Source organism: Pseudophryne corroboree, chromosome 5, assembly GCF_028390025.1.
Source record: "Pseudophryne corroboree isolate aPseCor3 chromosome 5, aPseCor3.hap2, whole genome shotgun sequence".
Classification (NCBI taxonomy): Eukaryota; Metazoa; Chordata; class Amphibia; order Anura; family Myobatrachidae; genus Pseudophryne; species Pseudophryne corroboree.
Genome location: NC_086448.1, coordinates 253,397,576 through 253,411,528, shown reverse-complemented (window position 1 = coordinate 253,411,528; position 13,953 = coordinate 253,397,576). Strand labels below are relative to the sequence as shown.

Genomic DNA, 13,953 nt, shown 5'->3' with positions numbered 1-13,953 from the left:
GGAATGAATGCAGCACATCTTAATTAGTAATGACTACACCTGAGCACCAGCTAGGTGGTCTGGAAAATGTGAACTGTTGGTAGATCTCGAGGACTGGTTTGGCCAGCCCTGCTATACTGTGATTGAACAGCTGACCTGCTCTTAAGACAAACAGACACACCCTGTTTACCTTGAACAGCAAAAAATAAATCAAAATATCTGACACATAATAGGTTGTTTTGACACATTTGTCTCTTTTCTCTAAGAGACTGCCTTTCAATGCTCATGTTGCTAATTATGCCTACAATATGACTAAACAGATGATCTGCTTTTAGGGCAAATCTACAGATGTGATTCAGCCTGATACAACAATATATATTTCCCTTTTTTTTTTTTTTTTTTACCACATGGAACTGTTTTCTGATTATAAATCTTGTTCTAATAGATTAATTCCAATCAGCCGTAATTGGCTGCTGTGCATAGATTTATAAGCCATTATCAGATCATCAGATGTGATTCAGCCTGAAACAGCAATATATTTTTCTCTCTCTTTTTTACCACATGGAACTGTTTTTCTCTGATTATAAATCTGGTCAATAATTAAATATAAAAGATTGATTCGAATCAGCTGTATTTGGCCGCTGTGTATAGATTTATAAGCAATTATCTTTCCCTGTTCCTTTTCTCTTATATACCCAATTCATGCCATATTGGCATTTGTTGCTATCATTTTTTTTCCTAACACTCCTGCACATCTGTGCTAATGTGCTCTCTCATCCAGTCCTACTCACCACGGCGGTGGTGACTAATCTCTGCAGAAGCCTCAGTTCTGGACAGCAGAAGCACATTTCTGTTTATTAGGAATAAGTACTCACTCATCCAGCCGTTTACGGCCATACTCCACAGGAGACGCCTAATCTCGTCTGATCTTGGAAGCAAAGCTCTGGAAGGCCTGGTCAGTACTTGTTTGGGAGACTGCCAAGGAACACCAGGTGCAGTAAACTTGGCTGGAAAGCAGAAGGAACATTCCCTTTATTTTCTTTCTTTTCTTCTTTCAATATAACCAATAGTCCCATCCTTATAAGTTTTATAGGCCAATATCAACATCTTCTCATAAACTTGCTGTGTCCGCAACACCACCTCTTTATGGTTTAATCTACTATCTGTTGGTCATTACTAATTTCTTATGAACTCAGCAGATTATACACTACTGTCTAATACACTGCATTAAAATGCCTATGGTGACACCACTGTCAGACATCTATACAGAAGGTGGATCAACACCACATTAGGCAACAAACCTTTGAATCTATTGGTGCTTAGATTAACCTACGGGATATTATCATAGGAGACTTTAGCTACCCACTTGCTTTTAGTGGATATATGTTAAGCTACTCCTGCGATTACATACAATAAATTTTCACCTTGGCAGTATTTACTGTTTATTAATCTCATATTACCTTGGTATCTATATTTATAAAAAAAAAATAGAATCCGTATCTTGATTGTCACACCATATTTTACTTGATCCTAAATAAAGGTTAAATTTTATTGTCTAATTTTTTCATAAAGAGTGCCCCAGCACAGAGTCTTTCTTTTTTCCTTTTTATTTTCCACTAGCTAGACTAAACAAGCTGGGTAAAGTGTGAGTATTAAAAGTTGGCTCAGATTGGGAAAGAGCTGTGGGGGTTGTTTAGGGGATGGGGTGTATATTTGGTAGAACGAGGGGAAATAATAGGAATTTATGGGGATGACATTCATAGTGTAAAATGTACTCACCAGACTGCATAAAAACACAGTGTATATAATGAATGCAGGTGGTGAGCTGTAGTATATCTCAGCTGGTTCAAAATTGTTTTTAGGTCGAGGTCAGTGTTAAGGATTTTTTTTGGAAGGTACCTAGGTTGTCATGTCATGCTTGTTTTCTTGAGATCTGAGGGAGAAATTTTCAATTCCCTTTGTTGCAAATACCTGTAGATGGCAGTTCTTTGGGATCCTGATTTCCTTGTTCCGAAAGTGTGTGTTTGTACATCATCAGCTACAGTACATTTCCGACATGCCTACCACAATAGTCATCGGAGTGTTTATTGTTCGGCGCATGTACTGAAGGCCATATGGACATCGTATCACGCTTAGTTTTTCTCCCTGAGGTTGTGTTTAAGGTTCTTGGTGTTGGAATGGATTCAGTTACGGGTTTTGTGACGTACTGTAGTTGTTTCTTTTCGGTTACCATAACTTTCTAATATTCTTTTAGCACTAATTCGGGATCATATTCAATTTGTATGAATTATTTTTTATGCTTATATTTTATGCTGTTCTTCAAAATGTTAGAATTTGGAGTAATTCCTTCATAAGTATTTGAGCTGTCCACCTGATGTTTGTTTAATAAAGATCTTTGTGTGTATGCTTAATTCTACTCTCATAGGGGCAGATGTACTAAGCCTTGGAAAGTGATAAAGGGACAGAGATAAAGTACCAACCAGCTCCTAACTGTCATTTTTCAAACACAACCTGGTTCATGACAGTTAGGAGCTGATTGTCTGGTACTTTATCTCTCTTCAATTTATTACTCTCCAAGGCTTAGTACATATCACCCATGTATTATGAGATCTAAGAATTTCACTTGAGCAAATGCTGTCATTGTTGCTGTTCTTTGAATTTGCCAATGATAATTGCCAGAAGTAGTTGTGGTTTACAATTGAATAAATTAAATACATTTTACTGTCACACCTGACTTGTGATAGATACAGTATATTGTAATGCAAAAAGAACCAACAAATTCATCTGCGCTATTAGGGGGAATATAAAGTCCCCAATATTTAGTATTATGGTAGATATGAATCATTTTAAATATATAACTCATAAGCTGCTAGTTCCTAAATGTTGAATTAGTGACGCAATTCAATCACAATATCCCAACCAATCTTTATCCAATGGAACAGCACTAATAACAATATAAAATAAGAAATATGGGCCTTATTCAGATTGGATTGCAAAATTCGAGAATCACAATCCGACCGATTATCTAACGACTGAGCATGCACAGCGTTCGCATTGTGTGCGCATGAGAGGAAATAGCAACAGAAATTGCGTACAGATCATAATCGCAATGCATCCGCTGTTTGACTGAGAGGAAGTTGGCATTTCTGGGTGGAAACCTGGCGTTTTCTGGGTGTGTCTGAAAAAACGCAAGTGTGCCCAGACATTTTTAAAGAGGGCCTCTGACATCAGCGGTGTCCACTTCCAGCGTCTTCTGTCACTAAAATTGTGGACGACGTTGCCTGGCGCAGATAGGAAAAATCTTCGTTGTTTCGGTAATTGTGTATGGTTTTGCATTCACAATTTCTGCAATGCACTTTTTTCTCTATTTCTGGGTGGCAACTATTTAATTGCAGGAACCGCTTTTTAGCAGAAACTGCAATACTTACTGAATGTGTAGACCACAGGTGAGAAAGGTAGGCCAAGACACAATTAATAAATTAATATCATTATTTTAATTAGCTAAAGAATCAGTATAGACAATACTATCGGTATTCATAAAATAAGTATAACCTCTGTAAAAAAACATCAATGACATAATAAAACTTCACATTGATCTTAATGAATTGATTGCAAAGAAATATATACTGTATGAGGCTTGCAATAGTAAAGAAATCAGCCTTGTGGAACTACAAGTCACAGGATGAATAAGTGGTTGCACTGGATCTATGTGCAAAAAAAGGTATTTATACCAAGTTCTAAGAAGAAACTAGATGTATATGGGCTTATTGGGAGGCGAATGTCCCTATACCAGGCAAAATGTGAGAGTTAAGAGCTGGCGGGGAGAGTCTGCAGACTGAACGTCTGTCCTCCGTTAACTCACCGCTGTAGTGTCGATCTCTCTTCCCGGCTTAATAATGAGTGCAGCAGATGTCTTTAAAATCTGTATTCTGAAATGGACCCATCCTCTTGTCCTAAATGACCTTCACGGGAGGCTCACCTTTCTCAAATCTGTGTGTTGAAGGTGGCTCCTTTCACACACAGTTCACAGCTGACATAGCCAGATTAAGGGGGAGGGGTCACAGGGCATACTGTACCCCGGGCCCCCCTTTGTCAGAGGTCCCCCGGCCAGAGCACCCTGACATCACTAGCTTTCTGTCTTATGCAGCAACAGAACTAGGCAGACAGAATGCGAGCAGGACAGTATGCAGTGCAGGCAGAGACACAGGAGTGTCAGGTTTCATGAGCTACCTATGGAGCTTTCTGACAGAGGAGAGTTAGGAAGGTGGAGAGAGCTGTGATGCAGGGATGCCAGCTTCTCCTCCTCCCCGTCTGGGTGTCTGGGTCCTGTGTAATCTGTTGTGTATTGAGGGTCTAGCGCAGGGGCGGATTGGGAACTAAAAGTGGCCCTGGAAAAATTTCTATTAGTGGCCTCACATGGGCGGCACCAAAGGAACTGTAGGCGGTACAAACACCAAAGTAGGCAGGATAAGTACATCTCTACGCTTGTGTGGAAGTTGTTGGTTCCAATGTTATTGGTAGTCGTGGTCCCCAACACTCACAGACCTTTAACCTGCAGTGACACACCCCAAACCTCCATATTTCAAAAAACACCCAGCCACCACCACGAGACTGAACACAGACACCAAAACCTCCATCAAATAGTCACACTATCATTAAAACGGGTAGTCTTCAGTTTGTCGGCGGCCGGGCTCCCAACGATCAGCATACCGGCGCCAGAATCCCGGCCACCGGCATACCAACAGCTTTTCAACCTCTTGGGGGTCGTGGAGAATAGATGGCGTAGCGTAGCGTGGCGTGGCGAGCGCATTTGCGCTCACCCGCTGTCGGTATGCCGGTGGTCGGGATTCCGGCGCCGGTATGCTGGCCGCTGGGAGCCCGACCGCCGGCATAACATACTACACCCATTAAAACAAAGAGACCAAACTCACAGGAGAGGGGCTGACACAGGAGAGGGGCTGGGTACAGGAGCTGACATAGAGGGTTACAGGGACGTGCAGTGAGCTAAATGGCTCAGGAGGCACTGGCTAACCCCAGAGCCACATTTACACACAATATATGAGCCAAAGGGTACATCTGGGCATTATACACAGGTGCAGCATTATAAACTCCTGGAAATCTGGTGAGTTTTGATTAGAGATGTGTGGAAAGGATACACAGGTGAGGCACTGTCTCACCTGCCATAGACTTTTCGCTCCAGAGTTTGGGCTATAAAATTATTAGAATAATGCAAAGAAGATATTTCAAACAAATTATCAGTATTTTTCATATATTTTATTCAGTCAAAACTCTGGTTTAAACGTAAGTATGACAGGAAAGGCTCTGCCTCACCTGCCTCACCCCACTGCACGTCACTGGAGGGTTGGGTACAGGAGAGGGGGCTGGCACGCATACAGGGCTGGGTATAGGAGAGAGGGCTGGCACACATACAGGGCTGGGTACAGGAGCAGAGGCTGGGTACAGGAGAGGGCAGGCACACATACAGAGCTGGGTACAGCAGAGGGGCTGGGTGCAGGGGCTGGCACACTTACAGGGCTGGGCACAGAGGGCTGGCACACGTACAGGGCTGGGTACAAGAGAGGGGCTGGCACAGAGGGTTGGGTACAGGAGAGGGCTGGCACATATACAGGGCTGGGTACAGGAGCAGGGGCTGGGTACAGGGGCTGACACAGAGGGCTGGGTACAGGAGAGGGCTGGCCCACAACAGGGCTGGGTACAGGAGCAGGGGCTGGTACACTTACAGGGCGGGGTGCAAGAGCAGGGGTTGGCACAGAGGGCTGGGTACAGGAGAGGGGGCTGGCACCCGTACAGGGATGAATACAGTAACAGGGGCTGCCAAGCAGGGCTGGGTACAGGAGAGGGCTGGCACACATACAGGGCTGGGTACACGAGAGGTGCTGGGTACAGGGACTGGCACACTTACAGGGCTGAGTGCAGGAGCAGGGGTTGGCACATGTACAGGGGAGGGGCTGGGTGCAGGGGCTAGCACACTTACAGGGCTGGGTGCAGGAGCAGAGGTTGGCACAGAGGGCTGGGTACAGGAGAGGGGCTGGGTACAGGAGAGAGGCTGACACAGAGGGCTGAGTACAGGAGCAGGGGCTAGCACACTTACGGGGCTGGGTGCAGGAGCAGGGGTTGGCACAGAGGGCTGGCACATGTACAGGGCTGGGTACAGTAGAGGGGCTGGCACATAGGGCTGGGTACAGGAGAGGGCTTGCACATATAAAGGGATGGGTACAGGAGAGGGGCTGACACAGGAGAGGGGCTGGGTACAGGAGCTGACACAGAGGGCTGGGTACAGAAGAGGGGGTTGGCACAGATACAGGGCTGGGTACAAGAGAGGGGCTGGGTGCAGGGATGGATACAGCAGCAGGGGCTGACACAGAGGGCTGGGTACAGGAGAGGGCTGGCATACACACAGCGCTGGGTACAAGAGAGGGACTGGGTACTGGAGCAGGGGCTGGGTACTGGAGCAGGGGCTGGCACATGTACAGGGCTGAATACAGTAACAGAGGCTGGCACAGAGGGCTGGGTACCGGAGAGGGCTGGCACACATATAGGGCTGGGTACAGGAGAGGGACTGGGTGCAGGAGCAGGGGTTGGCACAGAGGGCTGGGTACAGGAGAGGGGGTTGGCACACGTACAGGGCTGAATACAGTAACAGGGGCTGGCACATAGGGCTGGGTACAGGAGAGGGCTGGCACACCTACAGGGCTGGGTGCATGGGCTGGCACACCTACAGGGCTGGATGCAGGGGCTAACACACATACAGGACTGGGTGCAGGGGCTGACACACATACAGGACTGGGTGCAGGGGCTGACACACATACAGGACTGGGTGCAGGGGCTGACACACATACGGGACTGGGTGCAGGGGCTGACACACATACGGGCCGGGTGCAGGGGCTGACACACATACAGGCTGGGTGCAGGGGCTGAGACACACACAGGACTGGGTGCAGGGGCTGACACACATACAGGCTGGGTGCAGGGGCTGAGACACACACAGGACTGGGTGCAGGGGCTGACACACATACAGGTCCGGGTGCAGGGGCTGACACACATACAGGACTGGGTGCAGGGTCTGACACACATACAGGACTGGGTGCAGGGGCTGACACACATACAGGGCCGGGTGCAGGGGCTGACACACATACAGGGCCGGGTGCAGGGGCTGACACACATACAGGGCTGGGTGCAGGGGCTGGCACACATACAGGACCGGGTGCAGGGGCTGACACACATACAGGGCCGGGTGCAGGGACTGACACACATACAGGGCCGGGTGCAGGGACTGACACACATACAGGACTGGGTGCAGGGGCTGACACACATACAGGGCCGGGTGCAGGGGCTGACACACATACAGGGCTGGGTGCAGGGGCTGGCACACATACAGGGCCGGGTGCAGGGGCTGACACACATACAGGGCCGGGTGCAGGGGCGACACACATACAGGACCGGGTGCAGGGGCGACACACATACAGGGCCGGGTGCAGGGGCTGGGTGCAGGGGCTGACACACGTGCAGGGGCTGGGTGCCAGGGTGCCTCCCCCCCCCCCTTCCACACACACACACACACACACACACATTCGCGGCTGGGTAGAGGAAGTCTTTGTTACACTGGGCTCTGTTCCCCTAATCCATCTACCACTGTACCTCTTTGCTGTATTCCACGTTTAGTTCTTTGGAAGCTCCGCGCCTGTGTCAAGCAGCAATCCCCCTCAGGGAAGCGTCTAGTTCCCCTTCTGTAAATGTTAGCCGGTGACATCACAGGCCATGTGACCAGACCATGTGACGGTCCGTTTTTCAACAGGGTAGCATCTAGTTTCCCTTCGTGAAGAGGACCTTTCCCATAAGACATGTCACAAACTATTTGGAATAGTAACCTGTGGCGAGCGGAGCGAAGCGGAGCGGAGCGAGACACCGAGCCCGAAGCGTGGCGAGCGAAGCGAGCCCGCGAGGGTCCATTGGTGCATAGACAAAAACAAATAACCTATCTGAACAGCGGGGAACAAAAATTTATATAAACAGAAGGGGAAATAGAGGGTTTATAATAAATAATCTAGTTCCTCTTCAGTTACTGAAACAGAGGGGGATCTAGTCTCTACCAATCACTCAGCCTCAGGCAGGAAGTTAAACAGACATGAGACTTCCTGTGTAACCTGAGGCTGAGCAGAGGTTGTGCTGTCAGTGCTGCCGTCGGCCACTAGGTGGCTCTGACGGTTATAGGCAGCAAAAAAAAAAAACACACACACACACAAAGTCACTCAGCCGGAGGCCGGCCCCGCAGTAGTAATCTCCCCGGTAACTCTTATGGCCAGTCTGGCCCCGGTCTAGCGTGAGAGACACACAGAAAGTCCACCTGAGCCCTGTCCCAATGTGTAAGTAGAACAGAGGCTGCTGCTATTCTTGCATGTGATAAGATAAAATCTAGATTTTATTTTTCTATGCGTATTTTAAGACTAAGTTGTCTTTGTTCCACTACAATAAATTTTATAAAATAGTTGTTTCTCAATTAGGTAGTTATAAACAGTCCACAGGCATTATTAAACTATTATTTTCAATCTAATATACACAATTGGTTTAAATTTAAAATACACAATCTATATTTCACAACATGACCCATTCCAGGTTCTACTTGGGCTTCCATCTTAATTTATGATTGCAATCACCTGTGTTGAAACACCTTTATCAATTAAATAGTTCAACACAGGGCACATAAATCATATATTAAGAGGGAAGTCCAGATAGAGAGCATTTTGTCCCTCCCGGAATGGTTCATATATTGGAGGTATGCACAATCTAATATGCACCCCTCCTTCCACCAGGGCCCCCCTTTTTAAGTTCCCCGGGCACCCTCAAGGCTTAATCCGACCCTGACAGCTGATGGGCCAATATGTGCACTGCCTTATGTCCTCCAATCGTGCCTTGCACCATTGGAGGACACATATGCACTTCCACATGTCCAGAGGTCTGGGTTTTTTATAGAGATGTGCGGCGGGCACTTTTCGTGTTTTGTGTTTTGGTTTTGAATCCGGATCCCCGCTCGTGTTTTGGATCTGGATTGGTTTTGCCAAAACTACTCTTTCGGGTTTTGGTTTTGATTTTGGATCTGGATGATTTTTTGGGGGGGGGAAACAGCTAAAATCACAGAATTTTAGGGTAATTTTGATCCTACGTTAATATTAACCTTAATAACATTAAACTTCACTCATTTCCAGCCTATTCTGAACACCTCACACCTCACAATATTGTTTTTAGGCCAAAAGGTTACACCAAGATAGTTGGATGACTTTGCTAAGCGACACAAGTGTGCGGCACAAACACCTGGCTCATCTAGGAGTGGCACTGCAGTGTCAGACAGGATCATTGGCGTTTCTATAATGGGTGCAGTGTGTGCGGTGGGGGGGGGCCACACCACACACACTGCACCCATTTAATATATTTACCGTTCCGGAGTGCCGCGGCGAGTGCCCTCTAGTGCAGGCATAAATCACTCAGAAAATGGCCGCCGTGGCCATTTCCAAGTGATTTGCGCATGCACAGTGGAGATGTCCCCGGGAACAAGGCGCGGGCGCCATGTTCCCAGAGACCTGCGCATGTGCAGTAGACTCTGGCATACTGCCAGAGTCTACTTGCTGCCGGAGAGGAGGGGGCCCGTGACGGAGGCTGCACACGGGTCCCCTCCTCTCTTAAAACGCTCCTGGACAGGATGGCACTTTTAAAAACAAGGCCAAACAGCTCATCACGCAAAGAAGAAAAATAGGTGCAATGAGGTACCTGGATGACTAAGCTAAGCGACACAAGTGTGCGGCACAAACACGTGGCACGCAGTGGCTGAATGTCGAAAGTGGCCCGCAATTTTTCGGGCCACCGACAGCATCTCCTGCACGCCCCTGTCATTTTTCATAAAATTCTGCACCACCAAATTAATTGTACAGTATGTGCAAACCATGGGATGTGCTGGAATTTGCCCAGATGTAATGCACACACAATATTGGTGAACTTATATGGCAGTACTCCTGGACTTATACGGCAGCCCCACTGGACTGGACTTATACGGCAGTACCACTGGACTGGACTTATACGGCAGTACCCCTGGATTTATACAGCAGTACCCCTGGACTTATACGTCAGTACTCCTAGACTTATACGGCTGCACCACTACACTGGACTTATACGGCAGTACCCCATGACTTATACGCCTGCACCACTGGACTGGACTTATACAGCAGTACCCCTGGACTTATACGGCAGTACCCCTGGATTTATATGGCAGTACCACTGGGCTGGACTTATACAGCAGTACCACTGGACTGGACTTATACGGCATTATCCCTTGACTTATACGGCAGTACCACAGGACTTATACGGCAGTACCACTGGACTGGACTTATACGTCAGTACCCCTGGACTTATACAGTAGTACCCCTGGACTTATACAGCAGCACCACTGGACTTATACGGCAGCACCACTGAACTTATATGGCAGTACCACTGGACTTATATGGCAGTACCACTGGACTGGACATATATGGCAGTACCCCTGGACTTATATGGCAGTACCACTGGACTGGACTTATTTGGCAGTACCCCATGACTTATACAGCAGTACTCCAGGACTTATACAGCAGTACCACTGGACTTATATGGCAGTACCACTGGACTGGACTTATACGGCAGTACCCCTGGACTTATGAAGCAGTACCTCTGGACTTATATGGCAGTATCACTGGACTGGACTTATTTGGCAGTACCCAATGACTTATACAGCAGTACCCCTGGACTTATACAGCAGTACCCCTGGACTTATACGGCAGCACCACTGGACTTATACAGCAGTACCACTGGGCTGGACTTATACAGCAGTACCACTGGGCTGGAATTATACGGCACTATCCCTTGACTTATACGGCAGAACCCCAGGACTTATACGGCAGTACCACTAAACTGGACTTATACGCCAGTACCCCTGGACTTATACAGCAGTACCCCTGGACTTATAAGGCAGCACCACTGGACTTATATGGCAGTACCACTGGACTGGACTTATTTGGCAGTACCCCATGACTTATACGGTAGTACTCCTGGACTTATACGGCAGTACCACTGGACTGGACTTATACGGCAGTACTCTTGGACTTATACAGCTGCACCACTGGACTGGACTTATACGGCAGAATCCCTGGACTTATATGGCAGTACCCCTGGATCTATACGGCAGTACCACTGGACTGAACTTATATGGCAGCACCTCTTGACTTATACAGCAGTACCACTGTACTGGACTTATACGGCAGCACCCCTGGACTTATACGGCAGCACCACTGGACTTATACGGCAGTACCACTGGACTGGAATTATACAGCAGTACCACTGGACTGGACTTATACGGCATTATCCCTTGACTTATACAGCAGTACCCCAGGACTTATACGGCAGTACCACTGGACTGGACTTATACGCCAGTACCCCATGACTTATACAGCAGTACCCCTGGACTTATACGGCAGCACCACTGGACTTATACGGCAGTACCACTGGACTTATATGGAAGTTCCATTGGACTGGACTTATACGGCAGTACCGCTGGACTAATACAGCAGTACCCCTGGACTTATACAGCAGTACCACTGGACTGGACTCATTTGGCAGTACCCCATGACTTATACAGCAGTACTCCTGGACTTATATGGCAGTACCACTGGACTGGACTTGTATGGCAGCACCACTGGACTTGTATGGCAGTACCACTGGACTTATATGGCAGTACCACTGGACTGCACTTATACGGCAGTACCCCATGACTTATACGGCAGCACCCTTAGACTTACACAGCAGCAACACTGGACTTATACGGCAGTACCACTGGACTGGACTTATACGGCAGTACCACTGGACTTATACAACAGCACCACTGGACTTATACAGCAGTACCACTGGACTTATATGGCAGTACCACTGGACTGGACTTATACGGCAGTACCCCATGACTTATACAGCAGTACCACTGGACTTATACGGCAGTACTACTGGACTGGACTTATATTTATAATTATATGGCAGCAGCACTGGAATTTTGGCAGCACAGGACACCACCACTGGACTGATGCAGCACAACACAGCACCACTGGACTGGACTTATACAGCAGTACCACTGGACTTATGGCAGCACAGGACACCACCACTGGACTTATGGCAGCACAGGACACCACCACTGGACTGATGCAGCACAACACAGCACCACTGGACTTGACTTATACAGCCGCACCACTGGACTTAACTTATAGCAGCACAGGACACCACCACTGGACTTATGGCAGCACAGGACACCATCACTGGACTGATGCAGCACAAGACAGCACCAGTGCACTGGACTGGACTTATACAGCAGCAATGGACTTATGGCAGCACAGGACACCACCACTGTGACTGGATTGATGCAGCACAAGACACCACCACTGGACTAATGCAGCACAAGATAGCACTGGAATAACACAAAAGAGCAGGTCGCCACCCCACGCGCCACACCACATTCCTGCACAGACACTGAGGAGACAAATCCCCTCGCTACACTCTCCAGTCCTGGAGAGAAAATGGCGGCGATGCGCGGCTCCTTATATGGAATCCAAAACCCGCGAGAATCCGACAGCGAGATGATGATGTTTTGCCTCATTCTGGTTTCCTTTTCTGGTGGGAAAACCCGAGCCGAACTCGGATCTAGGCTTCGGACGTGATGTTCCGCTCATCCCTAGTTTTTTATTTTTTGTTTTTTTAACCCCTGGGATGCCTACTTTGGAACGAAGTAGGTATCCCAGGGTTTTTTTTGTTTTTCTTTACAGATTCCTGGGATTTTTACTGGAGAACAGGACCGAAGGTCAATGGGGTTTTGTAGGTAAGTGTGTGTGTGTGTGTGTGTGTGTGTGTGTGTGTGTGTGTGTGTGTGTGTGTCTGAGTGTGCATGTATGCTTTACTTAATTTTTACTTTCTACTGTGTGCGTTTCCTGTCTTGATTTTAATATTTCTTTTACAGGGGACTTGAGATACCAGTAGGCCCTTTAATGCCCCACATTCTTGTACTTGTGGTTCTCCAAGAACCAGCATGTGGGGGAGGCTTGCTGTGACCTGTAGTTCCACCTGTAAAAGACAATATTATTTCTATGTTTTACAATTAAAAGCTATCAACTAGGCATCCATTGCTAAGGGATGCCGTGGATAGCCGCGGGATTTAGCCCTAGGCTTTGGTGCCCTGGAGGGGGGAGATCCCTTTATTGGGGGAAGTCCCCACTCCCCCAGGAATCCCTGGCCAGGGCTGACTAGATGGGGGTGGTAATGCTACGGCCACCAGAGCCAATTTAAATGTTTCCCCAGACTGTGGCATTACCTCACTAGCTAGTAGAGCAGGCATTCCCAACCACGGTCCTCAAGGCACACCAACTGTGCAGGTTTTAGTGATATCCTGGCTGCACCACAGATGGTTAAAACAAAATAACTGAGCTACTACTTAAGTCACCTGTGCTGAAGCCTGGATATCACTAAAACCTGCACTGTTAGTGTGCCTTGAGGACCGTGGTTGGGAATGCCTGTAGTAGAGCCTGGTGCTGGTTTAAAAAAATACCGGGGACACCGATGTCTTTTTACCCCTGTATTTTTGGAGCCAGGATTGATCCAAGAGCCCGGTGCTGGTTGTTAAAATACAGGGGGACCTCAGTCATTTTTTCCACTGTATTTTTTCAACCAGGACTGGCTCAAAGAGCCTTGAGCAGGTTCCAGGGGCGGATCCAGAAGAAAATGATAGGGGGGGCACCATGGAAGGGGCAAGTACATTTGCGTGCGGCTTCGGTGCATGTGAGGTGGCGCTTCTTATACAATGCCCACAGTTGTAGCGCTCATTATGCAATGTCCACTGTACTGGTAGTGCCCCTTATATAGACCCCATAGTAGTGGTGCCCCTTTTGCAATGCCCGTATT

General features: G+C 47.8%; 1 pseudogene; it reads left to right on the top strand.

The window, feature by feature from the left end:
• The first annotated feature begins 864 nt into the window (after positions 1-864).
• On the top strand, positions 865-983 carry LOC134930218 (5S ribosomal RNA; annotated as a pseudogene).
• Positions 984-13,953: the final 12,970 nt, after the last annotated feature.